The sequence below is a fragment of the Montipora capricornis genome, chromosome 7 (genome assembly GCF_036669925.1).
Source record: "Montipora capricornis isolate CH-2021 chromosome 7, ASM3666992v2, whole genome shotgun sequence".
In the NCBI taxonomy this organism is placed as follows: domain Eukaryota; kingdom Metazoa; phylum Cnidaria; class Anthozoa; order Scleractinia; family Acroporidae; genus Montipora; species Montipora capricornis.
The window spans coordinates 46,952,415-46,970,213 of NC_090889.1; the positions used below are offsets into that span (position 1 = coordinate 46,952,415).

Consider the following 17,799-nt stretch of genomic DNA (forward strand, 5'->3'; position numbering starts at 1 on the left):
TACCCCAGCGCTGAGAGCGAGACAATGAAGCCAAACCAAAAGCAGAATTCAAAACACAAACTAAATCAAAACCCAAAACATGCCAAAATCTTAAATAGAATTCCATGGGAAGGCCATCACAACCAGGAGCTTTACCAAGGGCCATGCCCTGAAGACTCACAAAACACTCCTCCTTGCTGAGAAGACTTTTGCACCCCTCACTATCATCAAAAGGAAGAACCGAAGAAATGTTGGAAAAAAGCACAGCACGAGCATTAGAATCACAAGGAGCAGCAGAGAAAAGATCCGAATAGAAAGAACGAAAAACATCACACAACCCATCCTTGTCCGTAACCAAAGTACCATCACTAGCTCTCAGCGCCGAGATATTACGGTCAGTGCTGTTTTTCTTTTCGAGCGGAAAGAAGTAAGCAGAGGAGGACTCACCCTCCTCCACCCACCTTGACCGGGCACGAACTTGAGCACCACGAGCAACCTCAACATCCATAGAACGAAGACGAGACAGAGTAGAAAGGTACACAGGAAGAAAAGAAAGACGACCAGAATCAATATGACTTTTAAGATGAGCAACAAGACTAGACAAAATAGTACGTTCAACTACTTTACATTTACCACGATCTTTACGATAATTTATACTTAAACGTTTAATATGGGATTTGCCGCTGTCTCACCACCTAGCAAGGAAAGAAAAAGAAGACTGACGAGACTGCCAATAGGACCAAAAAGTTGAGATAAGGTAGATGTACTTGGCCTCATCCAGAACAGAAAGCCTGAGCTTCCACAACCCCGGACCCGGAGGAACGGAGCTGGGGAGAGCCCATGAGAAAGAAATAGCACAATGGTCAGAAAAAGGACAAGGCAGAATGTCTACAGAAGACACATAAGGCACCCAAGCAAACGGACAACCGATGAGGTCAATGCGGGATGCTAGGGCCCCATCGGGCGGGAACCAGGTGAAAGCAGAATCATTTGGGTGCCTTTCACGCCAAATATCCACCACACAACAATCCGAAAACATAGCCAACAACAAAAGAGAACTTTCACGAGAGACATCAGAAGGACAAGACCCACGGCGATCCCGAACACGGTCCAGGACCGTGTTGAAATCGCCGCACAAAAGAGTAGGAACAGCAGGATCAATAGAGTCAACACAGCGAACCAAAAAAGCGTCACGATCAGGATTACGGTGAGGAGCATAGATAGAAGCAACCCGAAAAACAGAACCACGAAGAGAAAACTCAACCAAAACAAAACGAGCATCAAACTCGGAAACCACAGACTCACACTCCAAAACCGAACGATACAAAACAACCACACCACGAGAGTGATTGGTACTAAAAGAACCAGCACACAAATAACCAAACCGAGAAAACCAAGAAAGATGATCATCATTAGAGACTGCGTTGGTCTCCTGTAGACAAACTACCGAAGGAGAGAGATGGGACAGCCACTGGAGAAACCCAAGACGCTTGTCACTATCTCTCAACCCATTAACGTTTACAGAAATTACAGTGAGAGCCATAATATAACAAAAAAGTAGAGATAAACCCTTAACAAAAACTAAATGGTGGCGAGACAACGGCTAAATTAACGGCGCCTAGCAGGGCTAGGCGTGGGAGCACGACGTTGGGACCTATGAGGATCCGTGCTTAGAGGAGGCCTCTCGTCCCCGAAACGAGACCGAGAAGAGAGGAAGGACGGAGAGCCATCCCCGAGCCAGAACGAGTACTGACCCGGGGAGGAAGAGGAACGGTAAATGGAGGCGACGACGGGGAAGAGTCCCCAACCCGCCCTGAAACAAGATCATCAGCAGAAGACGGCAGGGCCGCCTTCAACTTTTGAACGATGGCCACAGATACTACACTTGATCTTAGCCAAAAGGCCGAGAAGCGATGCCCGTGGATGCTCACAGCCGACAAGGTGCTCCCAGTCTCATGGCCACGAGATATGGTGGTCCGATTACAATCCGTGCCAAGGAAGGAATGCCCAAGGCCAACCTGAAAGCAAGGCGCACACAACGATCGCCCTTGTACAGTGGGCAGCAGCCACCAGCATTGCATGGCACTTTTGTTGACGGCAAGAGGACAAATGCACATTGTGCTTGCTCTGACGTCGTTTTCATTTCCACCTTATAAGAAAGTTAATTTTCACGGCAAATTACTTGTCTACGACCATACCACAGGGAAAACACCGGTTCTCGTCCGATCACCGAAGTTAAGCCCTGTTGGGCGGGGTTAGTACTTGGATGGGAGACCGCCTGGGACTACCCCGTGATGTAGGCTTCCCTTTTACCTTCTGTACACTTGATTATCTCAAATAATCTCAGTTTCCTCAATGAAGGAACATTCCAAACCAGGTTTTTTGAACACAACATGCCAATGATATGTCCAAAATGAGACATACAACAAAAAGGAAATAGTTCACATGGAACTAGTGGAACTTCTATTCCCAAGGAAGCGCGTGCGCGCGAGATCTTATCCATCCAACGTTTATGACATTAAACTTATCTTTTCGTGTGAGCAAAGAACAGGATACGACAAGTAAAAAATGCATGCACTGTTATGCATTAGATGGAAGTTAATCTAGCCCGGATGATATGTATACAACGAAGGCTACAACACTATAACATTCATCTTGCGAAAACGTGACTTATGTGACGTAGCGCACTTCAAAGTCTTACTGTTCCCTGTTGAACACGGACAGTCCGTAGTCAAAGGGTGCGTAAGACACTATCCTGAGCATAAAAGATTTACTTTTTATGATAACAATTCAATTAACTGATAACATAGAGAAACCACAAAGTGTTTGCCACAGAAATGTAACGCCAACTGATCTAGTGGGTCGTCAGTTACTCAATGCAAAACGGCCTCTCCAGAACACAACATGACACAACTCAAAAGCAATCTACCACGCATATAGATGAGCGATGGAGCAGTACAAACACACATCCACTTACGTTTTCCAAACGATGCACGAGGATAAGAGCTCGACCCGCTGGCATTTCCTTGTCTCACTCATCTATTGATTTAAGTGCCGCTAATTGATGCCGCTTAAATAAACACGTCCTCTCGCTCTCTCTACGGCCAAGAATGAAAGGAATAAAATCACAGTTTTGCAGTACACCAAGTACGGAACATTCACCTACAATTTTAGCAGTGGACTTCACAAATACAACTCACCTTGCTTAGTCCTTACACCCTACTGCATCTCCTGCCCTGCCCTCCCTGAAACGATACCAACAAACCTTCCCATTAGCCAACTTTGCCACCGGGGTTTGGTGCGGGGACTAGCGCGAACGCAGGTCCCCACTACCAGAAATTATACGCTCAAGTTACCCACATTTGGGGTAATCGCAAGGGTCAACCCAATCGAAGTGCAATGAAAGAGCCTCACCTTGAGAGGACTGCCGCCCTGATCACAGTACCTCCCGCGTCAGGTAAGTATTTTTTTGTAACTTGGCGGTCAAGTGGGCGGTAAGTGCAATGCCCACAGGTCATTAAACACAGGAGTAAAAAGACATGGAATAAAACGACAGAAATACAGGAAGAAGAATACAGGACGAAAGACAGGAGGGGAAGACAAAATACCAAGGTAAAAATGACCGCCTACAGTGAGGGGGCACCCCCTAAACGGGGCCGGCCCGCCAACTTCGCCAGGGAGTCGAACCCCGTCTCACAAAAGGGATAAAAAGGGAACAAAAACAAAATAAACGTGCAGAGTAGCTGTAAAAGGGAGACACCTCGTTTGATTTACAACCCTTAATGACAGGTAGGACTGTAATATACAAAATCATAAAGACGACACGAACTGAAGATACCTTGCTCGGTTTACACTTCAGACCATGATGAGGATAAAAACGAAGATTAAAAGTACAGACGGGCTCAGGGGAAAGAGACCGTAAAGCATGAGTCGTTGAAAGATCCGAGCAGTCCATCGGCAGCCCACTGACGCAAGAAAAAACAGCGCCATCTTGCAGAAGAAAAGCGCTTGGCAAACAACGGGAGATAGAATGCCAACCTGGCTTTGATAGAGGCGATGAGCTGGAGCGCGCTGGGGCGACCAGAGGGAAAACGGTAGTCATTCCTTTGTAGCCAAACGAAAAACTTGCAAGTGTTAAGCATGTAGGAAAGACTTTAGGGATGGAACAGAGTTGCGTGTCCGAGAAGCCTAAAAGCATGTGACGGGCTGCTATGGAGGGGCCCAATGAACAGGAAAAAAACAGGTGTTCAAGCCCCTCGGGTTGCACACCACAGAAACAAGCTAACTGGAACTGGTAGCCGAATGAGGCAAGGCGTTCTGCCGTATATAGAACTCCGTGAGCGATCTTCCAATTAAGATCAATGACTTTCCTGTCTAATGGCATTGAATGGAGGGTCCTCCAAGTGCAATCCCAATCCCACAGTCCAAAGGAGGGGAGAATCTTCTGTACACAGTGGGGCTGGGGCGGGTTTAAACTTAGCAAGACCTGGTAACAGGAACGGGAAGTAAGGGAGGCTATGAGAAGGGGGCTACCAGCAGAATCTGGACCGACAGCCAAGTCACCAGAGGAGGAGCGCCCATCTAGGGCGACCCACGCATCGAAGCAGGCATGAAAAAAGGGCGGGAGAATGTCCAGGGCAAAATCGGACGGCTTAGCAAGAACAGTCTCAGGGAGCAGACCGAAGTGATCAAAGCACCAAAAGGTAAGTAAGGACACGCAAGCACCCGGGCTCGCAACCATTCTCCGGAACCACTGAACAAGCAAGGACTGAACCTTGAAAGTGACAGAGACCACAGAAAAGCCACCGAGGTCATGCGCATGATGAAGAACCCTTCGGGCGACAAGATCTTTTTTCCCTGCCCAAAAGAAGTTAAAAGTCAATGATGACAGCTCAGAAAGAACTGAGGGAGGCATGGGTACTAAGGAGGCCTCGTACCAAACTCTTGACAGGGCAAGAGCATTGAGAACAATGGCCCTACCGGAGTAGGAGAGGTCGCGGGAGCGCCAGGAGTCGAGATAACGCTTCACCGCACCGATGCGAGAATCCCAATTAGCGGCAGATGTATCACCATGGCCCAGGAAGACCCCAAGTACCTTTATCATTGCGGATGTCCATTTGATGGCGACAGGGAAATCTGCGCGAGCGTGCCAGGACCCCAGCCATAGCCCCTCACATTTGCCTAGATTAAGCTTAGAGCCTGTGCCCAGCTCAAACTCGCCATAGACACAGAAAACCTCATGAATGGCAGCATCCGAGAGGGCGATGACCAACGTATCATCAGCGTAAAGCGAAACCACCGGCAGGGGCTCGGCAACTCCAGGGAGTGCGAGGCCCTGGATAACCTTGCTGGCCCGATTGTTGGCGGCTAGAACTTCGATGGAGATCACGTAAAGAAAGGGCGAGAGGGTCCACCCCTGTCGCACACCACGAGAAGGGAAGAAAAGATCTGATGTATAACCATTCACAAGCACAGCACTCGAGATACCGGAATACAAGAGCCGGACCCATGAGATAAAAGAATGGCCAAAGCCCAGGTGGGAGAGGGTACGGAAAAGGAAATTCCAGTTGACTCTGTCAAAGGCCTTCTCCTGATCTAATGATAGGATTGCACCAGGAGTACCAGATTCGGTGAAAAAATCTACAATGCCACGAAGCAAGACTACGTTCTCCCCAATGTATCTCCCACGGACTCCACAGGACTGGTCCGGATAAATCACATGTTGGAGAATATTAGGTAAACGCCCGGCAAGAGGCCTAGCACAGAGTTTATAGTCGCAATTCAAGAGACTTATCGGGCGCCAGTTCTTTTTAAAGATCAAGGTGATGAGAGCACGGCGGAGAGACGGCGGAAGCATCCCAGACCAGTAAGAAACATTGAGGACTTCCACTAGATCTTCTCCCAAGACATTCCAAAATCGAGTATAGAACTTAACGGGGAGCCCATCAGAACTCGGAGATTTACCTTTTGCAGCGCCATCAAGGGCTTTATGGACCTCTGCTACTGAGAGTAGGCCGTCGCAAGAGGAACCCAAACCCGGAGGAAGATGAGACGAGATATTTCCCAAAAGCTCATCCTGAACAGAACCCTCTTCCACCCATTGTACTCTGGAGCGAATGCGGGCACCCTAGGCATCTTGACAAACCAAGAGCAGCAATGCAGGCCAATACACCTTCATATACGTCCAGAAGGGAGACAAGGCCGGAGTCGATTCGACCCTTCAAGTGATTAGCAAGGGCGGTCAAAAGCGAGCGTGAAGAAAGATCGGCTTTCTTCTTTTGAGCGCAGAACTCAACGGCAATGCCCCTAACACGTTCTTTCCCAGAATCCCACCAAGCCTGTAGGGAGGGAAAGAAGCTTTTACGAGATTTCCAGTAGGTCCAGAAGGCTTCAACTGAAGATACGAAAGCATCATCCCGCAATATGGTCACGTTAAGCCGCCAGTGGCCCGGGCCATGCGGGATGGGAGCTGGGATAGATAGAGACGTAAGGACAGCAGAATGGTCCGAGGAAGGGCACACAAGAAGGTCACAAGCTGAGACACTCGAGATCCAGGAAACTGGACAGCCAAAAAAGTCAATTCTGGAGGCAAGTGCACCGTCTGAGCGCATCCACGAGAAAGAAGCACGATCAGGATGCAGGTACCTCCAGGTGTCAACAACGCAGCACGCATGGAACAAAGCAGAAAGGGCAGCAGAGCTGTCACGGTAGAGAGAGTCAGCAGCAGACCCCCGACGATCTAGGGCCCTGTCAAAGACGGCGTTGAAGTCGCCACACAGCACCGTTGGAACTGAAAGATCGACGAGATCAACACAGGAGGCAAGGAAGGAATCCCTCTCGGGATTCCTGTTCGGGGCGTAGACACAGACCACATGATAGAAGAGTCCTCGATCGGAAAACTCGGCCATCAAGAATCTGCCACTCAATTCCACCCAAGAACGGTGAAGGATCAGACGAGGGCAGAAGAGAATGACAGATCCACATGAATGGGAAGAGCCCGGAGACGAGACTGAAAGAAACCCAAAAGGGGAAAACCATGAGGCTGCCTCGACAGCGGAGACAACATGCGTCTCCTGTAGGGAAACAACATCAAGGTTCAAATGGGATAGCCACTGCATCAAAGACAAGCGTTTGTTAAGGTCACGTAAGCCACACACATTAAGGGTTAAGAAGTTCATGAATGTTAGCGGGAGCGGGACCGAGAACGACTCGGGACATCAGAAACATGCCGCGGCATGTTATGGCAACCAGGTTTTGCCCGACGAGAAGATTTAGCCTTGCCCCTGGCCCTACGGGGGAGGGGAGGAGAGTCAGAGCCAGTATGAGTGTCCAGGACACTTTGAGATTCCTCCTCTTGGGAGAAAGGGAGGATCTGGCCATCATTAGTACTGCATTGGCTAACCTCCAGACCAGTACCAGCAGGTGGCTGGGAGGGGTCAGCCCCAGAGTCCACACCACCACCACCACTGACCCCAGTCTGAACAACTTCGACAACCTCATTTTCGTTAAATACTGATTCCTTATTTACATCATTATAGTCAATAACCACACTGTCTTTAACTTGGGTCTCATTACCAATATTATTACCCTTCATACTATTATCTGGACGTCCAGAAACTATGTTGTCAGTGACATGAGTATCATTAACTACAGGATCGCGAGGCTCAGCCTCGGCACTAGAATTCGCACTATCATTAATTACGCAATGCGAGTCTGGACCAACGTCATTGCTGGTCATACCATCATTTATGTTATCAGAGAGGTTCTTGTGGGTACTCTCTTCCTCAATAGTAGTGTTAGCAGCTCTACTGGTATGGGCTTCATCACCCTTGCTAACATCTTTACCATTATCAGTAACTTCTTTAACGTGAGCCGTAGCTCCATTAGGTACATTACTAATATGAACACCACTGCTAATATCTGTACTGATATCATTACCATTACTAATATCCATACTAATATTATTACCATTACTAATATCTTTACTAATATTATTACCACAACTAACATCCTTATGAATATTGTCCTTACAAATATTTTTACCACTGCTATAATCCTTAAGACTATTGGTAACGGACAAGTAAGAGTCAACACTAACATGTGACTCGTTATCAGAGTCATCTGAGATGCTACTGGTATCACCAAAAAGGTCGAAGGAACTCAGGTAAGTATCACATGCCTTGTCTACCGCACAGCCCACGGTGGAGGAGCCAGAGAGGTTGATGTCGCCAGACGAGGGAGGAACAACAGGCACAGGGGTTAAATCTGAAAGCCCTGCGCCGTCACCCTGGACAGCTCCAGGGGACAGAGGGGGGGCGGAGACTGAAGATCCAAGATCAGGAAAATCCGCGGAGGGGGTGGATTCCACCCGCGAAACAGGACCCCAAGCGTTTGGGCAGAAACGGACGAGATGGCCCGACTGCCCACAACGCCTGCACTTGTCCTTGTAAGGACAGTCAACTGACTTTTGCCCATGAGCACTACACAAGTTGCACACCAGTGGCTGCCCCTTGTACCAAAGCCGGCAGAGATAGTTGCCAATAAAAAGTAAACGGGGGGGGGGGGGTGGCCTTGAGGGTAAGAAGCACTAGGCGCGTGCCCATCTCAATATCTGGCCGCCCAATATATTTCTGCCGTTGCACAGATTTGACATCACCAAAATTAGAAAGAACATGACGGACGACTTCGTCCCCAAGTTCGGCAGGATAGTCAAAAATATGGATCATGGTGGGGGGAGGACCCCCACTCTGGATTACGCAGTTGCTCTTAAAATGGGAGACATGACAGCCAGCCCGGGCTAGCTTGAAACTATCAGTATCACGAAAGGTAACCCTGACAATGTCAAATCCAACTTGGACCGCGACTACTGGGTGAATGGAGAAAGCCTGAGTAACCTCAGCGACGATTTGCTCCCTTTACTTACCGGCAAAGACCTTGCCGGTCTGAACGGTAAGGGTGCGCTGGAGCACCATGGAGAAAGACCTCGAAGGCCAAAAAACACGGAAAGATGGGCTTACCCCGGGTTAGGGCAGAGAGCCCCGCATTAGTCCCCGGGAGGGTCACCTCTATATACAAGTATAAAGCAGCAAAGCGTATAATACAAGCAAAAAAGAGGAATAAATAAAGATATGTACAAACTTACAATCCCGCAAGTGAAACAGGAGGATGAAGATATGAGTACCACGGAAACCACAACTCAGCATGTGCCACGCACACCTACATACCAAGGGCAAAACCCACGTCAGGTAAGTATGCCTTTTCCGCCTCTCCGGGACCGCAAAACACAACTTGTCTGCGCATACCATGTGGTAATGGAGGTCACGTGCTCCTCATCCTGTCATGTCGTGCTGTCTACTCGCTGCTATGCTACCTAAAAAAGAGAAGATAATGTGAAGGTTAGTTGGTCACTTGTTCTGCTTTCATTTGATTATTTCTTCCCCAGAGGGAAGTGGGCCGCACTCGGAGGTAGTGCTATACCGAGGCAACCCGTGGCCGGGACGAGGCAAGCCTCTTTTCCACGGCCCAGTTCCAAAAATCAGTTTAATATATGACCTGCTCGATGAGCAGCGTATCAGATATTAAGCTGATAAGAACAGATTTTTTTTTTTTTTTGAAAGAGACTTCATTCAAATCTTCAGTTACAAAACTTTCTAGTTCAAAAATCAAAGTATAAGGTCCATAATCATCTCAGGCTTCGATAGTTCCAAAAATCCTTTCACTGAAGCACTAACAACAAAGTCCCTGAACTGAGCAGTTTCCTTGAAGAGATCCCCAGCTTTCTTCAAAAAACCTTTCCTTGTATCTTCTCATCATGCATAAAAACTGTGCTTCCAAAATCCTTTACTCTGGAGCCCTAACGACAAAGTCCCTGAACTGAGCAGTTTCCCTGAAGAGATCCTCAGCTTTCTTCAAAAAACCTTTCCTTGTATAAAAAAAAACCACAATCTTCTTATCATGCATAAAAACTGTGCTTTCAAAATCCGTTACTCTGGAGCCCTAACGACAAAGTCCCTGAACTGAGCAGTTTCCTTGAAGAGATCCCCAGCTTTCTCCAAAAAAACCTGTCCTTTTTACAAAAAAAGCGTGTTCCAAAATTCCATAGTCCAGTGTCCAGTTCCCGATTTTCATTCCACAGTTCCTTAAGCTTGTGTTCAGTGTGACAATACAATGCTTCCAAACTTTCTTCAAAATCATCAAATCTCGTGATCAAAAGTCATAATCCAGTGATCCAGTCCACAGCTATGTTTTGCAAGGAAGAGGGCCCCCTCAGTATTTCAAGAGTCCAGTCTGGTTAAACAAAAAGGGACACAAAATGAAACAAAACGCCTAGTGAAACTGTTCCTTGCCCGCCTCATACGGCCCTAAAAAAGAGTACCAGAGTACAATGGCACTCAGCCGTAGCCTTCTGGCAAGAACAGATACTTTTTCTTTTTTTTTTTTTTTTTTTTTCCTTTTATTTACATATATACAATAGGCCAGGCGGAGGAAGCTACGCTGTCGCCCTTAATTGACAATAGTAAGGTTGAAATATAAAGTTGAATGAAAACGAGGCTAAAGTACAATATAATTGTTGAGTAATAAAAGCGAAGTAAAAGCAAAGGCATTCTGGAGACACCTCGTTTGATTTACACTCCAGAATGCCAAAAATGCTGAGAAATATTATTGAAAGCGACTTCATAATCTAGAAAAAACTATATACAATTGTTGGTGTAAGCGGATGTCCTATTATTGGCTAATTAAATTACTAATTTTATTTTGATTGTAATATTATTAATTTTTTGGCTTTTTGCGTTGAAAAGGCAAGCCAGGGTAAGGGAGCGATCGAGCGGCCGCGTCCGGGGACCTGGGAGCCCGCCTCTTCAAGGCTCGGTCCCCGGGCTCGGCTGCCACCCTCCGTGTCCCTGCCTAAATGATTAAGCGTAGCTTATCGTTGTCTACGCTACACAATATGCTCATATGCTCAATATGCCCAAGTTTTAAGGAATTCATTGGGGGGATAGTAGGAGTACGCCGCGAAGCGACGCGTGCGTACCCTTGTTTTTATTTTATTGATTACAGCCTGGGCGGACGTACCCTTCTGTTCGAAAGTACGCAGGTTCCGAGCCGCCCAGATTTCGTTAAGAGTAATATTAAACAAAAACCTAGAAATTAAGTGCGATTTGGAGGACTGGTCTTCCTGGGGGAGGCCATGTCCGAAAAAAACAAGAGCTGGACTTAGAGTAAAAGCATTAGAATAAAAAGGATGTATGATTTGAAAAACCCACGCCCACACCTGGGGTGCATTAGTGCATTCACAGAAGGCGTGAGAGAAGGATTCGGTAAGGCCACAAGTAGCGCAACGCTCGCTAATTCGGAGCCGGCGCCACCGTCTTAGGAACACCCGAGTTTTAATAACTCCATGGTCCAAGCGCCACGCAATATCGGCTTCCCAATTAGTACTCAGACCACCATATATACTCGGCCAGATACTGCACCAGGGTAAAGTGATGGACAGTTTCCCCTCCCAGGGGAATGTGCAAGGCAATCGCCGGGGTGAGGGATTCACGAGTTTGTCGTAGAAGGTTTTAACGGTATAGTCTGGTAGCAGGGTTAGATCTAGATTAAGGCGGTCAACCGCTGTGAGGATGTGTTGATAATACAAAGGGGGATGACCCCGATGTATTTCGGTACAGAGTTTGACCTCAGGAAAGACCAGCTTTTAGTCATACTACTCAAGGCTAAGCCAATCCAGAATCTAGCGAAGTAGACCCACTTAGAGTCGCAAGTTTGGTCCTGTATACAGGGAACCCAATGCAATTTTAGGGCCCCGGCCTTCTCTTGCGGGTTAACAACTGCCAGGCCTCCTTGAGCTAAGGGGAGCTGACATGTCGACCTCGCCACCAGTTCTGTCTTGCTGTTCCACAAGAAGTCATAGATCGCTTTATTAACTCTTGTGTGAACCCCTTCGGGCATCGGGTAAACTGAAGCTGTGTACCAGAGTCCCGAGGCACCCAGAATGTTGGTAATTAGCGCTTTATCGCGTAGCAATAAAGTGCGTTGTTTCCAAAGGTTAAGGCGATTCACCAATTTAGATAAGCGATTATCCCAGTTAGCGTGATCCAGGTTTTCGTTTCGAAAATACAACCCAAGGATTTTAAGCTTGTCTGTTACCCATGTGATGTTTACAGGGCCGGTTGGCCGACCGGCTGATCTGCCAATCCACAAGCCCTGGGTTTTTGTTGCATTAAGGCGCGAACCAGATCCCTTTTCGAAGATGTTGACAATGTGAAAACATTGTGTGATGGAATAATCGTTACCTAAAATTAGCGTCATGTCGTCAGCGTACTGTGACACTTTACTTTGTTGTTGGTTTGAACCGGGGATTTGAATTCCCTCGATCATATTGTCCCGGCGAATCGCTTGACCTAAGGTTTCAACTACCAAGCAGTACAGTAGCGGTGATAGCGGGCAACCTTGCCAAATGCCTCGTTTGAGGCGAAAAGGCGAAGAAAGCCAGCCATTGTTAATGACGTTAGAGGTGATGTCGTTATAAACAACATCCACCCAACGACGGAAATGAGGTCCGAAATTGAAACGAGTTAACACGCGTTGTAGAAACCAGTGGTTAACTCGGTCAAAAGCCTTTTCCTGATCCAGACTAATAATAGTGGCTGATAGTTCTTTATGTTTCACATAGTCAATAGTGTCCCGTAGAAAAAGAGATTCTCGTAGATACTACGATCCGGAATACCGCAAGTTTGATCTTTGTTTATGATCCGAGGTAGAACATGACGTAATCTATTTGCTAACACTTTTGTACAGATCTTGTAGTCAGTGTTTAGTAAGGAAATAGGTCGCCAGTTCTTAAGCTCGAGTAGATCATCTTTCTTGTATAAGAGACGAATGATCCCTCGGCGTTGGGACTCAGACAAAGAGCCGTGCTGAAAGGAATAATTTAGTATTTCTACCAAATCAAGTCCTATCAAGCCCCAGAAACGGCGATAAAATTCAACCCGTATGCCGTCGCTCCCCGGGGACTTGTTTGTTGACATTTGTGAAGACGCTTCAAAACACTCAGCGAGTGTAAGTTCGCCTTCACAAAGTGCGTGGTCGTCGCTAGTTAGAAACTGGTCTAATTGTTCTAATAGCCAGTCTTGGCTCTCCAAGTCCACCGGTTCGGCGGTGTAGAGATTTTCGTAAAAATCTCTGCATTCTCGAAGAATGTTTTTATCGGACGTGACTGAGGTGTTATTGACACGTAATTCAGAAATTGCATTCCTTGACTGACGCTTGTTTTCGAGTTGGAAGAAATACCTCGTCGGTTTTTCTCCCATCTTGATCCATTGCTCTTTGCTGCGGATCATAGCCCCTTCCACGGCGTGATCATCTATTGTTTTGAGTAGATCTTTGATCTCTGCAAGGCGAACGTGATCGGCGGCAGTGTTTGAATTACCACGAGCTGTTATAAGCCAGAACTCATGTTCTAAATTGGATTTTTCTCGCCTTCTCTCACGGCTTTGTTCAATGCTGTGTGAGATGGCGATTTCTTTTAGCTGTAATCTACCAGCGTCCCACCAGATCCCTGGATCGGTGAAAGCCAGTTTGTTGTCCTGCCAGGCCGCCGAGAAATTATTTACAGCGGAACAGAAAGATTCGGATTTTAACAGCTGAGTGTTAAATTTCCAGACGCCTCGTCCCCTCGGGTTTGAATTTCCGAGTGTGACCTTTAGACTGATTATATGGTGGTCTGAGTACCCGAAGGAGTTGCATTGAAAATTGGTGATGCGTGATCTCCAAGCCTTAGGAGTATAAAACCGATCCAGCCGGCAGCCCACACTGTGAGGGCCGTTAAACCATGTAAACAAATGCCCGGTCGAAAAATTAACGCAGTAGAAGTCTTCTAAATTTAAAGAATCGGTGAACGCATGGAGTTGCGTGACAGCTCTGTCTCCAAAGCTGTCATCGCCGCCCCATTTGTCCAGCTGAATATTTGGAACGCAATTAAAATCACCGACCACAAAGGTGTCGAGATTCGGAAATGCGAACCACCAGAGACTGTCGAAAAATGATTCACGTTCTGCGTGGATGTTAGGCGCGTACACATTTACGGCTTTGGGTTTCTTGTAGGAAAATTAAGTCAAAATTAAAAGAACGTAATAATTCTAAAACTTTGATGCGTTTATGGCGCTCGGCTATGCCGTTAACATTAATCGAAGCCAGCGACACAACCATGAGCATAGAGAAATGAAAAAACATTATAGTAACAGTCACCATAACAAAGCAGTAATTTAAGATAGAATTAAAGAGTTTAAAATGAGACATAAATCAAAGTTACTTAACGGAATAAGGCGGGTTTTTCCCGACTAAAAGAATCCCAGATTCTAAGTAGATCCGCGTACGCGTCTGGCTTGAGTTTGTCAGCGAGGGCTGCCCATTCCTGTTTCTCCTTAGTGTTTATGTGCAAGCTGTTGAGCGCTCTGCTGTCCATGGCGCTCATATCCCCGTGAGAATGTTGTAAGAATAGCCCGCGACATTTGTAAAAGGCCGAGCCGTCTATTGCCTTCATAATCTTGGTCCTATCGGGTTCCGACTGTCGTAGAGCTCCCATGAAGGGTTTCAGTCCCAGTTTCGAAGTAGAACGGGGCTCGCTTGTTCCTTTCTTAGCCGGGATGTCTGTTTTTCGGGGCGAAGAAGGTCGTTTTCGCGAGGGCTCCAGTGTATCACCGAAGAGGCTTTGAGAGGCCATCGAGGCGTAGCTTGTGGGGTTGTCGGAATCCATTTCCACAGTGTTATCTTCACCCTCAGTTGTTTCGGGTTCTTTATCAGCTGGCAATTCAACACTTAATTCTCCTGATTTTTCTGCTTGAGCCCCAGGGGGCGAAGGATTGTTGCGAGGACGCGCTCGTTGAGGACAGTTTTGGACAATGTGATCCGTAGACCCGCAACAATAGCAAGTAACAGGCTGGCCCGTATACTTAAAGTGCACCTCCAGCCCATTTGTAACAATCTTTCGCGGAAGATCCCTGTCAAGCGAGGTAAATTCCGCGACGAGGATGCCACGTTCGATGTGAGTAAATCCTTGTTCGGTATAAAACAATTGTGGAAGAGTTTCACTTTTGAGTTTCCCGTACGACTTGAAAAAGAATATTAAATCCGCATCTGGAAATTCCACGGACACGAAGATAGAGACATGAATTGTTCAAGCGCCTAAGAGGCGCAGAGGTTTAACAGAACTTTCGTAATCGAAGCCACTCGCGGCCAGGTGCGCGGCAATTTCGGCGGATTCCAGGGTGATGTTGAAACATTTCCCTCCATAGAGTGGAACCACTCCAGTAATGTCCGTTTGAAACTCCGGTAGAGCTTTGACAATAGAAAGGGCATCTAAATCCATGCCATCTTCGACCACAAGCCGCACAGAACGCTTGTGAGCGAACATGTTGCAAGGTCTCGATGCCATCGCCAACACGCCGCTCAAAAAACCACCAGAAAAACCGCGAAACCACTTTTCTTTTCGTCCCAAAAACCACACAGTAGTTGTCACGAAACCAGCAGAAAAACGTCGACGAAGAGAAAAAACTTGTAAATCACAGCGAGAACGGAAAAAATACTCGGAACTCTCGCAGCTAAGACACTTGATCTTAGCCAAAAGGCAGAGAAGCGATGCCCGTTGATGCTCACAGCCGATAAGGTGCTCCCAGTCTCATGGCCACTAGATATGGTGGTCCGATTACAATCCGTGCCAAGGAGGGAATGCCCAAAGCCAACCTGAAAGCGAGGCGCACACAACGATCGCCCTTGTACAGTGGGCAGCAGCCAGCAGCATTGCATGGCACTTGCGTTGATGGCAAGAGGACAAATGTACATTGTGCTTGCTCTGACCTTGTTTTCATTTCCCCCTTATAACAAAGTTAATTTTCACGGCAAATTACTTGTCTACGACCATACCACAGGGAAAACACCGGTTCTCGTCCGATCACCGAAGTTAATCCTTGTCGGGCGGGGTTAGTACTTTGGTGGGAGACCGCCTGGGAATACCCCGTGTTGTAGGCTTCCGTTTTTCCTTCTGTACACCTGATTATCTCAAATAATCTCAGTTTCCTCCTTGAAAGAACATTCCAAACCAGGTTTTTTGAACACAACATGCCAACGATATGTCCAAAATGAGACATACAACAAAAACGAAATAGTTCACACGAGAAAGTGGAACTTCTATTCCCAAGGAAGCGCGTGCGCGCGAGATCTTATCCATCCAACATTTATGACATTAAACTTATCTTTTCGTGTGAGCAAAGAACAGGATACGACAAGTAAAAAATGCATGCACTGTTATGCATTAGATGGAAGTTAATCTAGCCCGGATGATATGTATACAACGAAGGCTACAACACTATAACATTCATCTTGCGAAGACGTGACTTATGTGATGTAGCGCACTTCAAAGTCTTACTGTTCCCTGTTGAACAGGGACAGTACGTATTCGAAGGGTGCGTAAGACACTATCCTGAGCATAAAAGATTTACTTTTTATGATAACAGTTCGATTAACTGATAACATAGAGAAACCACAAAGTGTTGGCCACAGAAATGTAACGCCAACTGATCTAGCGGGTCCTCAGTTACTCAATGCAAAACGGCCTCTCCAGAACGCAACATAACTCAATGCAAAAGAAATCTACCACGCATATAGATGGGCAATGGAGCAGTACAAACACACACATCCACTTACGTTTTCCAAACGATGCACGAGGATAAGAGCTTGACCCGCTGGCATTTCCTTGTCTCACTCATCTATCGATGGAAGTGCCGCTAATCGATGCGGCTGAAATAAACACGTTCTCTCGCTCTCTCTACGGCCAGGAATGAAAGGAATAAAATCACAGTTTTACAGTGCACCAAGTACGGAACATTAATTTACAATTTCAGCAGTGGATTTCACAAATACAACTCACCTTGCTTAGTCGTTACACCCTACTGCATCTCCTGCCCTGCCCTCCCTGAAACGATACCAACAAACCTTCCCATTAGCCAACTTTGCCACCGGGGTTTGGTGCGGGGACTAGCGCGAACGCAGGTCCCCACTACCAGAAATTATACGCTCGAGTTACCCACATTTGGGGTAATTGCAAGGGTCAACCCAATCGAAGTGCAATGAAAGAGCCTTACCTTGAGAGGACTGCCTCCCTGATCACAGTGCCTCCTGCGTCAGGTAAGTTTTTTATGTTAAAGGCGAATGGCTGGCCCCCCGGTAGGTTGAGTGCAATGGCCACCAGACATAATGACGAATCCGTCAAACACAACGGTTCACCTCAAACGGGGGTGCACCAACACGCCAACTTCGCCGGGGGATCGAACCCCACCCCTACCAACAAATAACAAAAGACACACAAACGAGGAATTGCATCTCGGAGATGCCTCGCCTGACTTACACTCCTAAATGACAATTCGACAAAACGACAAAAAAGACTCAAAAACAACTGGACAAACCAAAACAAGCACGACCCAGCACAAGGGTGAAGAGCGACCCACAAAAGGCCACCCGTCAACTGACTTACGGAACACCAAGACGTTGTTTCACCCCTGAAAAAAAGGCCAGGACACGCACACGCAACACAAAACCAGTACCTAAATATGAACAACTAGAGCATCATTATGTAACGACGCCACCACACCACGACCACCCCACTGACGGACAAAATAACGACGACGGCAGTGAGACCGGAAACGACGGAAAAACAACGGAAGATTAAACCGAACCCGAGACTTCACACGCTCCATAACATCAACAGCCGAGGGACGAACACCCCTAAAACGAAAATCATTCCGAGCCCCCCAAATACAACAC

General features: G+C 47.1%; 5 non-coding genes and 1 pseudogene across 5 annotated transcripts; 2 read left to right on the top strand and 4 right to left on the bottom strand.

Annotated features, from left to right (window-relative positions):
- Positions 1-1,701: 1,701 nt before the first annotated feature.
- LOC138058578 (U2 spliceosomal RNA) lies at positions 1,702-1,894 on the bottom strand. Its single transcript, XR_011134075.1, has one exon. It is a non-coding gene; the product is annotated as a U2 spliceosomal RNA (small nuclear RNA).
- Positions 1,895-2,163: 269 nt separating this feature from the next.
- LOC138058350 (5S ribosomal RNA) lies at positions 2,164-2,282 on the top strand. Its single transcript, XR_011133882.1, has one exon. It is a non-coding gene; the product is annotated as a 5S ribosomal RNA (ribosomal RNA).
- A 998-nt stretch (positions 2,283-3,280) lies between these two features.
- Positions 3,281-3,444, bottom strand: LOC138058433 (U1 spliceosomal RNA). Its single transcript, XR_011133956.1, has one exon. It is a non-coding gene; the product is annotated as a U1 spliceosomal RNA (small nuclear RNA).
- Positions 3,445-9,422: 5,978 nt separating this feature from the next.
- Positions 9,423-9,602, bottom strand: LOC138058549 (U2 spliceosomal RNA; annotated as a pseudogene).
- A 6,287-nt stretch (positions 9,603-15,889) lies between these two features.
- Positions 15,890-16,008, top strand: LOC138058347 (5S ribosomal RNA). The gene has a single exon (XR_011133879.1). It is a non-coding gene; the product is annotated as a 5S ribosomal RNA (ribosomal RNA).
- A 999-nt stretch (positions 16,009-17,007) lies between these two features.
- LOC138058448 (U1 spliceosomal RNA) lies at positions 17,008-17,171 on the bottom strand. The gene has a single exon (XR_011133971.1). It is a non-coding gene; the product is annotated as a U1 spliceosomal RNA (small nuclear RNA).
- Between the last annotated feature and the right edge of the window lie 628 nt (positions 17,172-17,799).